At 36.7% G+C, this 16,998-nt stretch overlaps 1 pseudogene; it reads right to left on the bottom strand.

The window, feature by feature from the left end:
* LOC132650827 (zinc finger protein 431-like) overlaps positions 1 to 16,998 on the bottom strand; it is a 165,797-nt pseudogene that overhangs the window by 114,056 nt on the left and 34,743 nt on the right.

Genomic DNA, 16,998 nt, shown 5'->3' with positions numbered 1-16,998 from the left:
TACTCAACATGATAAAGCCCTTGCACAACAGAGTAGTCTCTGAAAACATGAAAAAACACACAGTGGAGAGAAACCTGGTGATTGTAATTAGTGTGATAAAACCTTTGCATGTAACAGTCATCTCCTAAGATAACAACACATTCTGGAAGGAAACCATATGAATTCAACTATGTGGCAAAGCCTTTGCATGTAACATCTCTTAATACATAAAAGAACACATACTGTAAGGAAGCTGTCTGACTGCATCCAATGTGAATAAACTTTTGCACTTCAGAATCATCTTCAAACTCATAAAGAAATCCTAATGGACAGAAAGCCTATGAGTGCTTTTAACATGGTGAAACCATTCTATATTTGTAAAATTTTCATCATCATGAAAGGATTCATACTGGAGAGAACTTATGAATGTGTTAAAACGGTGAGGCCTTGCACAAATCTAGAGTCATCATCATCATAAAAGTATCCTTACTGGAGAGGAGTTCTGCGATTATAAGCATTGTGGAGAAGCCTTTGTGTTCTTTGGTCCACTGAAATCCAACAGAACTATGAAACTAGCTCAATGGAAATGATCTCCCTTTTCTGAAGGGGAAAGGGAATAGGGGCAATAGGAATGGAGGGTAGTCATGGGGCAGAGAAGGGAGGGGGATTACAATTTGAATTTAAAGTAAATAAACTTATTTTTAAAACAATACAATGAATGGTGAATATCAATTACATGCAACAGTATTATATAATAAGGTGTTTAGGGAAGACTTATTGATAATCTTGATTCTCCACATTTACTGTTTTCAATTGCCTCAGTTTACACAAGTAACTTTTAGTCCAGTGGATGAATATGTAGGGAATGGTGAACTAACACCAGCTAGGAAGTTCTCTGAGAGTATCACAACAGTGGTAGCCTATAGCAGTTTCTTTCTGTACACATACCTATTGTTCCAGGGTTCTATTGAAAACCATCACAACCCAGACTGAATTTTGAGATATGAGGGAGGAGGCTTTCTCTTCTATGTATGACCCTGCTGCTGGCCTAGTTGTATAACTATGGCAAGGGTGATTTTTTGCTGCCTGACATCATCTGGAGACTGTCTTTTGACATAGATGCCACCAACCAAATTTGATAAATGGCCTTTGACACAGATCCCTGATAACTCTCCCCTCCCTTCAAATAAAGGATAATTAGGTTCCATGTTCTTGTTCATATTATAGGAATGTACTTTTTAATGCAAATCAAGCATCCTTGAAGTGCCCAGTTTTAAACAATTATCTACACCTATCCTTAGAACATCCCAGTCACTCCCCAAGGGGTACATACCCTCTGTTTTCTAGAATTAAAGTTGAACTTACTTTCTGAGGTGGTTCCCAGAGTGTTCTGATCACTGTTATGCTTGTGGGTCTTCCAAGCTTTATACCTCATCTTCTGCCCCTCATGCCTTTCTGGGTTGGTGGGTAACAGCCATGCAGACAGCAAGAGAATCACTTTCTCTGAAATGCTTGTGATAAAATGTTTCAGACTTCATAGCATTTCAAATTTCACGTTTCTGAATGTGAGATGGTAAAGAGTGTCTTGAGGTCGGATTCTTTAAAATGAGTTATACCTAGTGTTTATTTCACAGTAAGGTTGCAGGCAATCGTCATGGTATAAAATCTTCTGAGGTGAGTACAGTGGCCAAGGGAGAAGAAATAAGAGCAGAAATTTTATTTCCCTGTTTTTAAAGGGATGGGTGGATAAGGTATGGGTGGATGATAAAGGAGGGGAAATCCACTTTTGAATGGACTAGGGAAAGTGGTTGGAGAAAAGATGGAGGGAGGATGGGACCAATAGGAGTTGAGAGAGTGAGCTTCAATCAGCATATATAATGAACAAATTTTAAAAAATAAAAACAATTTATAAAATAAAAAATAGTAAGAAAAACAAAACAAGAGAGCAAAAATTTGAGTCAGTTTGAGTAACCACCCTCCCTCAAAGAAATGAAAGAAGATATATAGAAAGAAAAGAAAAACAGAATCTTTGTCTTTGCCCCCTTTCTTCCCTGTGGGCTCACTTGATAATCATTATCCAATGGAGACCATGCTTCTCTCTCTGAAGTTTATGTTACCATAGAAGTAGGATTCAAACCTGGAACTAATGGCAGAGGTTCCTAGTTAACATATCAAATCAAACCTACCTGCCATTTTCTCCCAGTAATCCTTCAGTCCTTCCATGTTATCTGGTCCTCCAGGCTAGTACAGCCCATGCAATACCCTGAATTCTTCCCAGGGCCTGAGCTAACCTCACCCCCCCCCCTTATCCATCTATAGGCAAACTATTTTGGCTACCTGTCCCTGTCAAGAGCCATGCAGGAGCAACAGCAAAACAGCTGTAGAACTCATGGAATGTGGCTCCCTGTTAGCATAGTCACAATGAGTTTGTCTTGGAGAAGCATAATCCCAAGAACTGATTTTCCTGAGGACTTTGTGTTCTTATGTAGCATGTCTCTGCTCGTTGCCCTTATGATGCCCATATTCCTCATAACATGAGTTGTATGAAAACTCTAAGGAGGCTTCTAGCCCATCACTGGGCAATATCACTGGCATTTAAAATTAACAATGCTTGATCTCTTTTCACATGTTAACTGGAGCAGATTAATGAATTAACCAGTGCCCTTGAAAGGAGCCATAGATATAGATTGTTAGCAATGACCATTATACTTAGAAACAATTTGGAAAATTAGATTGTTTAACAAGGTCAGGGAAGATGTTATTGCTAATGGCTCTGATGTAAAAAATCTTAGAGAACAATTTAAAGTTAAGAAAAGTACACTCTTAATAGTAAAGCCTAGGAAGTTTTAAGGTTGATGAGCTGAAACAATAGTCCAAGATAACATTGGCTGTCTGGGCACCCTCAAACTGGGTCTAAAACCTGAGACAGCAGTTGATTCCCCTATATTTGTTTTTCCCCTCAGCTTCTTGATATGATTTAATAAAAATGATTAATGAGTAGATGCACACCCCTTTAAGATTTAAAGTACAGGTGCCAGTACCATGCCATTTTTTATTACTGTTGCCCTATAGTACTACTTGAGATCGTGGATGAAGATACCTCCAGAAAATATTTATTGTGCAGAATTGATTTAAAAAAAATAATATTTTTTTTTTAAATCAATTCTGTTTTTTTTTTCCATATGAAACTGAGAATTGTTCTTTCAAGGTCTGTAATGAGTTGTGCTGGTGTTTTGATTGGAATTGCATTGAGTCTTTAGATTTCTTTTGGTAGAGTGGCTGTTTTTACTATGTTAATCCTACCAATTCTGGAGTATGGGAGATTTTCTGATATCTTCCTTGAAGTTCTTTTTTTTTCATACAAGTCGTTCACTGGCTTGATTAGAGTCACACCAAGGTACTTCATGTTATTTGTGGCTTCTGTGAAGGGGTTTTGTTTCCCTAATTACTTTCTGAGCCCATTTGTCTTCTGTATACAGGAGGGCTTCACAGTTTTTTAAATTTAATTTTGTATCCAGTCATTTTACTGAAGTTGTTTATCAGCTGTAGGAGTTCCCTGGTTGAATTTTTAGGGTTATTCATGTATACTATCACATCATCTGCAACACAAGCTGGACTGGATGTGGAGAACAGGGAACCCTTCTCCATTGCTGGTGGGAATGTAAAATTGTACAACCACTTTGGAAATCAATCTGGTGCTTTCTCAGAAAACTGTGAATAGTGTTACTAGAATATTCAATTATACCAACCCTGGGCATTTATTCAGAAGATTATCAACCATACAACAAGGACATTTGTTCAACTGTACTCATAACAGCTTTACTGATAATAGCCAGAATCTGGAAACAATTTAGATGTCCCCAAACCGAGGAATAGACATAGAAATTGTGGCACATTTATACAATGCAATACTATTTAGCAATTAAAAACAAGGAAATCAGCAGGCAAATGGATGCAACTAGAAAAGATCACTCTGAGTGAGGTATCCAGAAGCAGAAAGACACTCATGGTATATCCTCACTTATATGTGGATATTAGTCAAATAATGTAGGGTTAAAATACTAAAAACTATACTCCTAAAGGATCTAAACAACAGGAAGAACCCTAGTGAAGATGCTTAATCCTCATTTAGAAGGGAAAAAATGGGATAGACATCAGGAATGGGAGAAGACAGGGAACAGGGCAGGAACCTACCGCAGAGGGCCACTGAAAGAATCTACCTAGCAGGGTATTAAAGCAGATGATTAGACTCATAGACTATGATTAGTCTCATAGACTCATTGGGCAGAGAGCATGGACTAATATGGAGGATTCAGGAGATAGAAAGACCTGGATGGGAGAGGTCCTCCACAAGGAGGCCAATTGAGTCAAAATATATGGGCCCTGGGGGTCCTGTTCCAACCAAGGACCATGCATGAAGAACACCTAGAACCCCTGCTCAGATGTAGCTCATAAGTATCTCAGTTTCAATGTGAGTTCCCTATTAAGTGTAACAGCATCTGTATCTGACATGAACTCAGTGGCAGGCTACTTGATCACCTACTACTGGAAGGTGCAGCCTTGCCAGGCCACAGAGGAAGACAGTGCAGCCATTCTTGGTAAGACTTGAGAAGATAGTAGGAAAGGAAGACTTCCCCTATCATTGGACTAGGAGAGGGGTATAAGGATAGAAGAGGGAGGTAGTTTGTAACTGGTGGAAGATGAAGGAGGGGCTTACAGCCAGAAAACAAAGTGAATAAATTGTAATAATAAAAAAAAATGAGTTTTTTTTCCCTGAGATGACTGGACTCAGGCAACTGTCTCTTAAAAACAACTAGAAGAAATAGTATTTCATCTCTACTCATTTTCCTTTTTCCTGTAATACTATATATAATAAATACCCTTGATAAAATTCAGTGGTTTGTCATATATTCCTAGTATTATAATATTGTAAAATATTTTACAAATCAAATTTTGATGTTAAGTGTGTAAAAATAGTTTATGAAAAAGTGGCTTGAATTTTCAAAGAAGCAAAGAATGATTACTCAAAACTCAGGAGGGTGAAAATAAAAGGAAATTGATGGAAGAATAAATTATATATAAAAAATAATATCTCTTACACAGTAATTAAAACATTTTGGTTATTGAGATTTAAAAAATATACACAGAATATTTCTCAAGTAAACAATGTAAGCTATTAGTAATAGCTCCTATGCAGGCACCCTGAAGTATTTCTTTAAATTATTCCTCTTGTCACTGAAATGTGTTCTTTGACAAGTCATGCCACTACACCTTGATGTTCAGGCTCTAATACTGACTATTCAGTTCTTATTTCAGAGTACTGACTTTTTTTAGCCCAAATAGGACTGAAGTCATACAATGTTTGATTTCTGTGTCTAGCTCAGGTCATAACTTTTGATGATACATTTTGAGTTCATCCACAATTTCAAAGTAAAATGATTGCCTTTCTTGAAATGTTAAATGTTCTCTCTCGCTCTCTCACATACACATACACACATGCATACACATGCATGATACATGTAATAGCAGTTATTGGCACCCCAAAACTTGAAATTGAAAGAGCCAAAAGAGGGATATATGAGAGATTTTGTAGGGAGGGCTGAGAAATGAGAAATAATGTGATTATATTAAAAATTCTCAAAAAACAAATGTGCATGTTTTCCATGAATAAAAAAAATTGAATAATATTATATTTTGCACTCATGTGATTCAGGACAATCAAGTCCATTCTATCTTAGCACATGGTAAGCTTTGCTTCAGTAAACATAAGTGTAGATGTGTGCTGGACCAGCCCAAGTCATCTGTTTCATATGGATAATGGTGGAACTCCTCATTCAGTGTGTACAGTACATACCCTCTTTTAAATTGACTCAAGAATTTTAGGTATTTTTTGTGTGTGAACTGTATAAAATAAAGTTCCCCTAAACTTCCTTTTTGGTCCACTTTCTTCTACTGTCTCCTTCCATCCTTTACACAGAGATGCTGTCCAACCCGGATGATAAAGTGTGTTCAGTAGATGCAGCAGAAGAATGGACATTTTTGTCTAGGGCATTCTGTTAGTTCCTATCTTCCTATTGGAGAATTGAACATCCAAGTTGAGAGATTTCAATGAGCAATGTTTACTATTTCAACTTATTTTGTAGTTATGGTGTGGGGTTTTTGCCTTCTGATTTGATGCTTGGGATTATTCATTCTTTGTGTTGTCTTGGGTGTGGTTAACACTTTAAATTGGAGTATTTCATCAATTGGCTTCTGTAGTGAAGTTTTACAGAGATACTGCTCATATGTCTTTTTATTATGCAATATATCTTTATTCCTCATTTATTATTGAAAGTTTACTGGATATAGGAATAAGGGTCCCTTAAAGATTATATATCTGTCTCAGCCATTCTAGGTTTAGAATCTCTCTTGAGAGATCAGGAGTTATTCTAAAGAGCCTGAATTTATATGCAACTTAGTATTTTCAACTTGTAACTTTTAATATCCCTTCTTTGTTTAATATGCTTTTCTTTACATTTAATGTTTTGATTTTATGTGCTGAGCACAATTTCTTTTTGATACACTTTAATTGTTCTATATATGTTTTGTACTTTTATAGGCTACCCCTTCTTCATTAGGTTAAGGATACATTCTTCTTTTATTTTGCTGAAAATATTTTCTAGGATTTTGCTGTGAGTTTTTTCTTCTTTTTCTATTTCTATTATTCATAAATTACTTTTTTCACTTTTTATATTTTCTGGATCTTTTGTGCATGGCTATTTAACATTCCTTTTGACACAATTGTTTTTCTTTTTCTTCTTCTTCTTCTTCTTCTTCTTCTTCTTCTTCTTCTTCTTCTTCTTCTTCTTCTTCTTCTTCTTCTCATCCTTCTTCTGCTTCTCTTCTTTCTCCAACTCTTCCTTCTTTTTCTTTCTCTTCATCCTCCTCCTTCTCCTTTTTTTTTTCTTTTAAAAATCGTCACTTTACTTATATATTCATCCGGATTAAAGTTTTTCCTTCCTCTAATCCTGGCAACTCTTTCCCATCTTCCCTTCTATCCTGTCTAAATTCACCCTCATATTAAAAAGGAGGACTATAATGTACAATAAGAAAATAAAATAGCAAAAATACAAAAGCAAACATATCTGAGTAGGAAAAAGAAAAAGAAAAAGAGCCCAAGTTAAGAAATGATGCAGACTTGTTCATATGTGCAGGAATCTCATAACATATTAAACTTGAAATAATGGTATACACACAGAGGACATGTAGTTTTAAAAATAGAAAAAAAAAATCTTCAGCAAATTAAAATGAGAACTATAATAAAAAAATTTTAAATGCATGCCAAAATTCTAGGAAATGAGAATCCAAACTTGCCAGTGAGGGAAATCTTTGGCCATCTACCTTTTTTAATGTACTCTTAAAAATAAAATTAAGAGTAGTCCCTTGGATAAAATGAGTGTCCCTTGGAGAAAACTACATTTTCATTTGCAAGCACTTATCAATTAGAGATAAGGCTAGGGACAGCAATAAGTCTTTGTGCATGCTGCCTCAGTCTCTTGCAGCTTGTATATTCTTCAGTCCTCTTAATTTGTAGTGATTTGTTCTTTGATATCCTTTATCCTTTCTGGCTCTTGCACTCTTCTGGCTGAATTACTGAAGAGCCTGGAGGGCATATTCTGAGGTCTCTCACTGACTATCTATTTTCTCTATGAGCCTCTGAATTTGTCTCCATCAGATGCAGGATGACACTTTTTTGATGATGGCTGAACAAGATACTGGACTATGAGTATAGCAGAATGATGGCAAGGGTCATTTTAATACTTTTAGTAGAACATAGTATTTGCTTTTTCCCTAGAACCATGGGCTATGTAATTTCTTTTTCTTGATCAATAAACCAATGTCAGGTGTGGATTCCATCATGTGAAGTGGGCCTTAAGTCAAACTATAGATTGGTTATCTACTCCTACAACTGTTGCACTAATATTGTCTTACAGGTAGGACATTGTTATAGTTCACAAGTTTGGTAGCTGGGTTAGCATTTATATTTCTTCTCTTGTAGTTGCAGAGTACTTCCCATACAAAAGTTGCTAGAATGCAGGTGTGACAGTTCTATATAGGCACAAGCTCTATTTATCTATGTTCCATGTAAGTGTAAGTGTTGTCTCCAGCAAGAGGGCACTGCATTCAATTTGTGGAGAGTAGCCTATAGTCTTGGCAAAAGCCTGTATTGTTTTGTCATTACAATCACACCACTTTGGCCAATACCTCAGTTAAATATAACCCATTACCAGTACTGGATGCTTTATTTAGTGACAAGAAATTTCCAGTTGGAACTTTCTTCTTGTGTGGTGATTTCATTTATATTGGCTTCATATATATATTTGAGAAAGTTTCTATTGCATTAGGTTTCCACTGTACCAAACAAATGACCCTTAATTTTACCTGTCTTTTTTCATGTTACGTTTTCATTGCCCTCTTCCTTTCCCAATACCCTTCAATTCTATCTTTTTAGCCCACCTTCTATTTGTACCAACTATTTTATTTCCCTTTCCTATGGAGAAATCTCTGCCTCCCCTAACCTCCATTTCTTAATCTGTATGTATCCCCTGTGGTATTATGTTCAGTTGCTTCCATATCATACATCTTGCAACTAATATATATGTAAAAGCAAATACATACCCTATTTGTCTTTAGGAGTCTAGGTTCTCTCACTCTCAGTTACCTGCAAAGGTGCATTTACCTTCATGTTTCATGATTTGATTTTTTAAATGTCTGAGTAATATTTGATTATGTAAATACACTAGTACTATAACAAAAATAGAAATACACACTGGAAAAACAGATAAAATCTTCCCAAATGATGCTGACTAAACTAGATGTCTATATGTAGAAACATAAAAATAGGTTCTTATTTTTCACACAAAGTCACCTCTAAATGGATTAAAACCTCACCAAAGTTCATATACAGTTAAAGCCATGAAATCAGCACAGCTATTTGACCAAGATCCAGCACAGCTGAGCTGCATGGTACAATAGCCTTCATGCTATCTTTCAGGCTTGGTCTTGATCTCCACTTGCTCTATGCTTAGAGGGCTTTCAATACATGTACAACCTGGAGACATTGGAGCAATGGTAATTTTTTTTAATGAATTATTTATGCCTTCACCCTGTGGTACTGCTTCTAAGCTTCTCCAGAAAAATCCTGAGCATACTGCCCCTCTCATTTTTAGGGGAAATATCAATTATCTGGCCCTACATGAATGTCTTTATGGATGAATATCAATAATCTGGCCCTGCATGAATGTGGAAGTTGTAACTCACATAAAAATGGCAGATAACTCCTTATGAGACTTCAGCTCCAAGATAGTCTTGCAAAATCTACCCCTGTGCTTCCTCAAGAAGAAAATAATCAGAACATACTCTTAAAAAGGCAAACAAAGTTTGTAGTGCTAGAAGAGTTGATAGTATTTGAGATTAAATACCTAGTACTGCTGTATCCTCAGGAGATTACTTGGCATATAAGATTAGAAGCTACATATGGTATGCCCCTCAATGACTTTACGGAGCTGTAAATGAATGGCTGGAGACATCTTCACCTACACTAGGGTCTATAATGATGGACAAATAATGTTTTGTAAAAGCTATTTTAAAAGTGAGGTATTAGGACCTCATTTTCCTAGAAATATCAGCTTGCACAGTATCACTGTGATGTTGTATGACCAAAATAATGAAATAATACTTAATTTAGCACATAAATAAATTCTAAAAGATATGAGGTATAGACACTACATTATGCCAGGAACTGAATAATGATTGTTGCTGCTTTGGCCTAAATTGTTTCTCTTGAGGCTGTCCATTAAAATTTGAAAATATATTTCTTGGGACAAAGCAATATGCCCAAGCTGGTTTAAAGATTTTCTATCTATTGCCATTGAATCTGAGAATGCTTCCAACCAGAGAATGGGCTTTCAGGCTGTGGCAAATATGCCTCAAGATTTTCAAAAATGTCAGGTTATGGTATTGATGAAGAAAAATGATAGTAAAAGATAAGGTTTATCAGTGATGACTAAATTTATGACCAAGAGACAGTTAAAACTCCTGTCTGGGGACAAGAAGGATATCATCTACGTTTTAAAACAATGTGAATCTCTTTTATTATTGAACTCTGTCTAAATAAAGAAGCATTATGACTGCCAGTCAGTCCAGACTCTAAGTTTCTTCGGACAACCATGTCTGACTCGTTTCTGCCCCACCTTATCCTTCCCTCCTCTCTGGAAACTATCAACTGCTGGGGCTGGTCCCCTGTCTTTCACCACACTCTTTCTTTTTTCACAGTAGGGTGAATACTCACAACTAAAGATCTAGAGCTACATTCTTCAGAGTAGATAGGACATGTGATATCTGTTTTCTGAATCTGAGTTACCTAAATCAATATCGTCATTTATATTTCTATCTACTTATGTACATACTATTTCACTTATCTATATCAGGTGAAGGATATTTAGGTGTTCTCATATTGTACCTATTGTGAACAGAATAGCAATGAGCATGGTTGAGAAAATATTTTTGAAGGAGTATGTTGAGTCCATTGTGCATATGTCAAGGAAAGTTATAAGTGGTTCATATGGTAGATTTATTTTCATCATTTTGAGAATTCTGCACACTGATTTCCACTGTGGATGTACAATTTTGCAAGCTCCCTTTACCAGAGATCCAAGTTTTTGCCTGTCCAACAGAAGATGTCAACTATCAACCTAATTCCTGTTTCCTCCAGAAAAATAAAATACTAAGGAAAATTATATAGTACCTGTATTTATCAGAATTACTATTATGTAATTAAAATTTGAATACTTATATGTCCATAAATTAAAAAGTAACATGTATAACTTACTAAAATGTGTTTTCAGAAGTAGTTTCTATTCTGAAATAGAGTGTATCTATATAACAATGCTTAAATGAAGGGCTCTTTTAATTATGGTTAGATATACACTTTATATAAACTTACTAAAAGTAGGGATAAATAATTTCATTTGGAGACACTAAGGTATTTTATTGTAGTCTGGTTATTGGACTTAATGATGGGTGAGTCATGGTGCTTGAGAAAAATCTCCAAAACTATAGCTGTGCTGACAGATAAGCACAGAGCCATGCAGGGCATGGCCAAGCACAGAGGATCCTCAAATGGCAGGAAGTTCACTGCCATGGGCAGGCAGTGGTTTCTCTCAAGGTTTTGGTACTCTTGAATTCAGCAAGGGATACATTTCTGCTGATCTACGGGGAGAACGTAAATCAACATCTCAACTCCTACAAGTCACTCCATGTTCAGTGAATGAAGAAAGATTTCCAATGATACTGTGTGCATCCTATCACATTCTCTTTTACTATAGTGCCAAGAAGGACACTAAACATACATTATTTGTCATTTGAGGTATTGGTTGCCTAAGTTTTGTGTTTTTTTTCTAGCTAGATCTATGATTAAAGATGGTGAGTATTTTTTGTGTTTTTCTCAGTAAATTGTGTCTTATTTATGATTCGTTCTGTCACCCATGTTTATCATTAATTTTTACAATTTATTCATTTTGTATCCCAATTGTAGCCCCCTCCATCATCTACTCTATGTCCCACTATCCCTCCCTCCTCCTCCCCTATCCTTCTCCTGTAATCCTCTGATAGGGAAGGTCCTATCAGACCCTAGCTCATCAGGTTCCATTAAGACTCCCTGTATTCTATTCATCTGTAGGCTGTCTAGGTGGCCCCACCAGGGAGAAGTGATCAAGAAGCAGGCAACCAAGTTCAGAGACTGTCTCTTCTCCCCTTACTAGGATTCCCATATGGAGACTGAGCTGTCTATGGGCTACATCTGAGCAGGGGGTCTAAGTCCTCTCATGCTCTTTGGTTGATGCATCAGTCTCTGCAAGGCCCCAAGACCCAGATTTTTGGCTTTGTTGCTCTCCTTGTGTGACTCCTGACCCCTTTAGGTCCTTCTATCTCCCACTTCTTTAATAAGAATTTTTGTGTTCTATACAAAATTTTGCTGTGGGTCTCTGCATCTGCTTCAATCACCTGTTGAGTGGAGTCACTTAGTGTACATCCTTGGGAGGCTCCTATCCTGTTCTCTCTCTTCTATGTGTTCTGGCATCTGTTTTCTTTCCTGAATGAGAATTAAGCATCTTCCCTATGTTCCTCCTTGTACTTTAGCTTTTAAAAGTCTGTAGATTTTAGTATGTCCAATCTATATTGTATGGGCAATGTCCACTTATAAGTGAATATATACCATACATGTATTTCTGCTTCTGGGATACATCACTCAGGGTGATCTTTTTTAGTTCCATCCATTTGCCTGCAAATTTTATGATTTTCTTGTTTTTAATTCCTGAGTAGTATTTCATTGTGTAAATGTACCACAATTTCTGTATCCATTCCCCTATTGAGGGACATCTAGTTGATTCCAGATTCTGGCTATTATGAATAAAGCTGTTATAGTCATAGTTTAGCAAATGCCCTTGTATGGTTGAGCATCTTTCTGATATATGTCACGGAGGTGTTTAGCTGGGTCTTGGGGTAGCAGTATTTCCAGTTTTCTGAGAAAGCGCCAGACTGATTTCCAAAGTGGTTGTACAAGTGTATATTCTACCAGAAATGGAAGAGAGTTCTTCTTTCTGCACATCCTCTCCAGCATGTGTTGACCCTTGAGTTTTTGATCTTAGCCATTGTGATGAGTGTGAGGTGGAGTCTTAGAGTTGTTTTGATTTTCATTTATCCATTTTTTAAGGACATTGAGCATTTTTAAATGCTTCTATACCATTCAATATTGCTCTGTTGAGAATTTGTGTTTAGCTCTGAACCCTATTTTAAATTGGATTATTTGATTTGTTGGGTTATTTATATATTCTAGATATTAGCCTTCTGTCAGATGCAGAGTTGGAGAAGATCGTTTCCCAGTCTGTAAACCATAATTTTGTTCTGCTGACAATGTCCTTTGCTTTACAGAATGTTTTCAGTTTCATGAGGTCCCATTTATTGATTGTTGATCTTAGAGCCTGTGCTGCTGGTGTTCTGTTCAGGAAGTTGTCTCCTGTGCCAATGTGTTAAAGCCTCTTCCTCAATTTTTTTTTAAAATAACAGATTAAGGATGTTAGTTTTATGTTGAGGTATTTGATCACAAGGAATTTACTTTTGTGCAGGGTGATAAGTATGGATCTATTTGTATCTTTCTATGTGTGGAGATCCAGTTAGACAAGCACCTTTCATTGAAGATGTTCTTTTTTCCATTGAACGGTTTTGGCTTCTTTGTAAAAAATCAGGTGTTGTAGGTGTGTGGGTTTATTTCTGGGTCTTTGATTCAATTCCACAGATCCACCAGTATGTTTCTATGCCAGTACCACATTTACTGTTTTTCTGTAGTACAGTTTGAGATTCAGGATGGAGATACCTCCAGAAGTTTTTTATTGTACTGGATTCTTTTAACTATTCTGGCTTTTTTGTGTTTTTTATGTGATGTTGAAAATTGTTCTTTCAAGGTCTGTAAAGAATTGTGTTGGTATTTTGATGGGAATTGTATTGAATCTATATTTCTTTTGATAGGATGGCCATTTTGCTGTTATTCCTACTGATCCATGAGTATGGGAGATTGTTCCATCTTATGATAACTTTTTCAACTTCTTTCTTCAAATACCTGAAAATTTTTTACACAGATTTTTTACTTATTTGATTAGAGTCACACCAGTGCACTTTATTTTATTTGTGGCTATTGCAAGGTTTTTTTTTTTTTTTCCTAATTTCTTTCTCAGCCCTCTTGTCTTTTCTATACAAGAGGGCTTCAGATATTTTTTAGCAACTTTGTTTCCAGCCACTTTGCTGAGGTGTTTATCAGCTGTAGTAGTTCTTTGGTAGAATTTTTAGGGTCACTCATGTATACTGTCATATCACATGTGAATAGTGATACTTTGACTTCTTCCTTTCTGCTTTGTATCCCCTTGATTTCCTTTAGTTGTTTTCTTGGTATAGATAGAACTTCCAGTACTATGTTGAAGAGAAAGGAGTGAGCAAACTTGACTTGTCTCTGATTTCAGTGGGGTTGATTTAAATTGCTTTCCATTTAGTTTGATGTTTGCTATAGGCTTGTTGTATATTATCTTTACGGTGCATTTTATCTCTGATATTTCCAAGACTTTAAACATTAATTGAGCTTGGATTTTATTAAATGCTTTTCAGCATCTATTGAGATGATCATCTGGTGTTTATTTTTCAGTTTGTTTATGTGGTGGATTACAATGATGGTTTTCTGTACATTGTTATCTCACCTGCATGCCTAGGATGAAGCCACTTGGTCATGGTAGATGAGATTTTTGATGTTTTCTTGGATTCATTTTGCAAGTATTTTATTGAGTATTTTTGTTTCAATATTCATAAGAGAGATTTGTGTGAAATAATCTTTCTTATTGTATCTCTGCCTTTTAGTTAGCTTTTGTGAGGTTTAGGTATCAAGGTGAATGTGGCTTCATAGAAAGAGTTTGGTAATGTTCCTTCTTTTTCTTTTTGTGAAATAGTTTGAAGAGTATTGGCATTACCTCTTCTTTGAAGGTCTAGTAGAATTCTGCACGGAAACTATCAGGCCCTGGGCTTTGTTTGACAGGGAGACTTTTGATGAATGCTTCAAAAGGGCATGTAGGTCTATTAATTTAGTTACCTGATCCAGATTCAACTTTGATTAGTGGAATCTAGCAAGAAAATATTCCATTTCATTTAGATTTTCAAGTTTTGTGGCATATAGACTTTTAAGATGAAACCTATTGATTCTTTGAATTTCCTCAGTATCTGTAATTATACCCCCTTTTATTTTCTGATTTTGCTGATTTATATAGTGTCTCCCTGTGTTTTAGTTAGTTATGCTAAAGGTTTGTCTATCTTTGTCATTTTCTCCAAGAACCAGCTCTTGCTTTTGTTTATTCTTTGAATTGTTTTCTTTGTTTCTAATTTATTGACTTCTGCCCTAAGTTTGATTATTTCTAGCCATCTACTCCTCTTGTATATGTCTGCTTCATTTGAATAGGTCATTCACTTGTGTTGTTATGTTGATTTGAAATGCCTCAGATTTCTTTATGAAGGCACTTAGTTCTATGAACTTTCCTCTTAGAATTACTTTCATTATGTCTCATTAGTTTGGGTAAGTTGTGCCTTCATTTTTGTTAAATTCTAGAAAGTCTAATTAGTTTATTTCTTCTGTAATCCAGCTGTCATTGAGTAGAGTTCAGTTTCCATGCATATGCAGGCTGTTTACTATTTTTTGTTACTATTGAGGTCTAGCTTTAGACCATGTTGTTCTAATATGATAGAAGGGATTATATTGGTATAATGTTCTTTTTTGGAATGTATAGAATTTACCCTTGTTCATTCAAATGCTGATTTCTTTCCTCCACTGTCTGGATTCAATCCAGGTATTGCATTGTGATGCTTTTTCTAAGCATCACCTGTCTCAAGTTTGCATAAACATGCCACCATTTGTTCTCTATATTGTCAATTAAAAAAACCAGCCCCAATACTGAGTAATGGAGAGGATAAGGTGAGACATCCTGGTCCAGAGTGGGAAGAAGAGGAAGGAAACAGGAGAGGAGAGGAGGAGAATCTGCAAGAGAGGTCTTGGCACCACATGTAGAAATGAAGTGGAACTAAGATATCACTAAAAGCCATATGATGGGTGAATCTGAATGGTAGGAAACTCTGTGGGCTTAGAGGTTTAGGATGGAGTAACTGTTAGCCAACATTGTGCTCTAGGTTAATTAATTAAATCCTAGTCTCTGTGTGGTGATTTGGTTATACAGCTGTTTAGGAATAACCACTGCTTAACCAAAAGATTTATCAATAGTAAATATTAATAATCTACAACAAATGGCACTCAACTAATCTAAGTATCCACACCCTTTAAATCCTACTTTAATTTAATTTAGTGGGGGAGAGGAATAAGCTCTCAGCGATACAACCCAAACTTTTTTTTTTTTCAATGCAGTTTATTCAGGAACAATGAACAATCCTCGGACCCCGGGGAAAGCCAGCCCACAGCTTAAATAGCCTCTGGGTAGCCAACCCAGGCGTGCCACGGGGGCAATGCTGATAGGTCCACATACATGGAAGCAAGCCAGATCCTCGGCCTTAGCCAAATGTGGAGTTGTTCGTGACAGAGAGCACTCACCATCGGGAAGGTGGGAGGCGGAAACCAGCTCCATCTTTAAGGCATAGCATTCGCAGCTCTCTACAGTTCCCCCTTTTTGTTTTAGACGCATCAGGCAAGAGTAGAGGTCTGATCTCTGATATTAGAAATAAATTGGGACTTTGTACAGATGTTCATTTAGGTGTCATCCACCCAAAGAGCATCAGACCGTCCGATACCTTTTTCTCAGAGGCGGGACATGGGGCATCAACCCGCATGCAATCAGACATGCTCTTCTCTGGGTCCAAAGCGGCTGACCCTGAGTGCAGTGCTTAGCCTCGCATCCTGAGCGTATCATTTTAGCTTTTTATGGTATCCAACCATGCTTGGGGAGAATGTCCTGCTTCAATGGCTGTAAAGGCCTGAATGATCATGGCTGCATCACACTGTTGTGGGACTCTAATCTTGCATATATACCACAGGCAAACCAAGGAGACCAACACCAGTAGGCCTGCTAACACTCCCATGCCCGCCCATTCCTTCAGATGATTCATGGCTGCAGCAATCCATGTTGATAATCCTCTGGCTAGTCCTGCGTCCACTCTGGTAGAATTTACTGTGACAATGGCCACTCTCAGCTGCTCCATCGTAGTATCGAATTCTCCAGTCCAATTACCTAAAATATAGCTCGACAATTGTTTAGACAGATTTGCAGCGCAGGAAAAATTCTCATGTTGTATGCTAGTGACACAAAGTCCAGCATACTTTCATTGACAGCCAGGTTGAGCGATTTGCCATAGGGTATCAATTTGCTCCTGCAAGAGGTCAATCCTCTGATTGAACACCATCAAGCTTCCTTTTAGTTGAGCATTAATTCCTTTATGTACAACTAA

Source organism: Meriones unguiculatus, assembly GCF_030254825.1.
Source record: "Meriones unguiculatus strain TT.TT164.6M chromosome 13 unlocalized genomic scaffold, Bangor_MerUng_6.1 Chr13_unordered_Scaffold_33, whole genome shotgun sequence".
NCBI classification, from domain to species: domain Eukaryota; kingdom Metazoa; phylum Chordata; class Mammalia; order Rodentia; family Muridae; genus Meriones; species Meriones unguiculatus.
The sequence above is the reverse complement of the archived record's forward strand: the minus strand, read 5'-3'. Positions and strand labels throughout refer to the sequence as shown.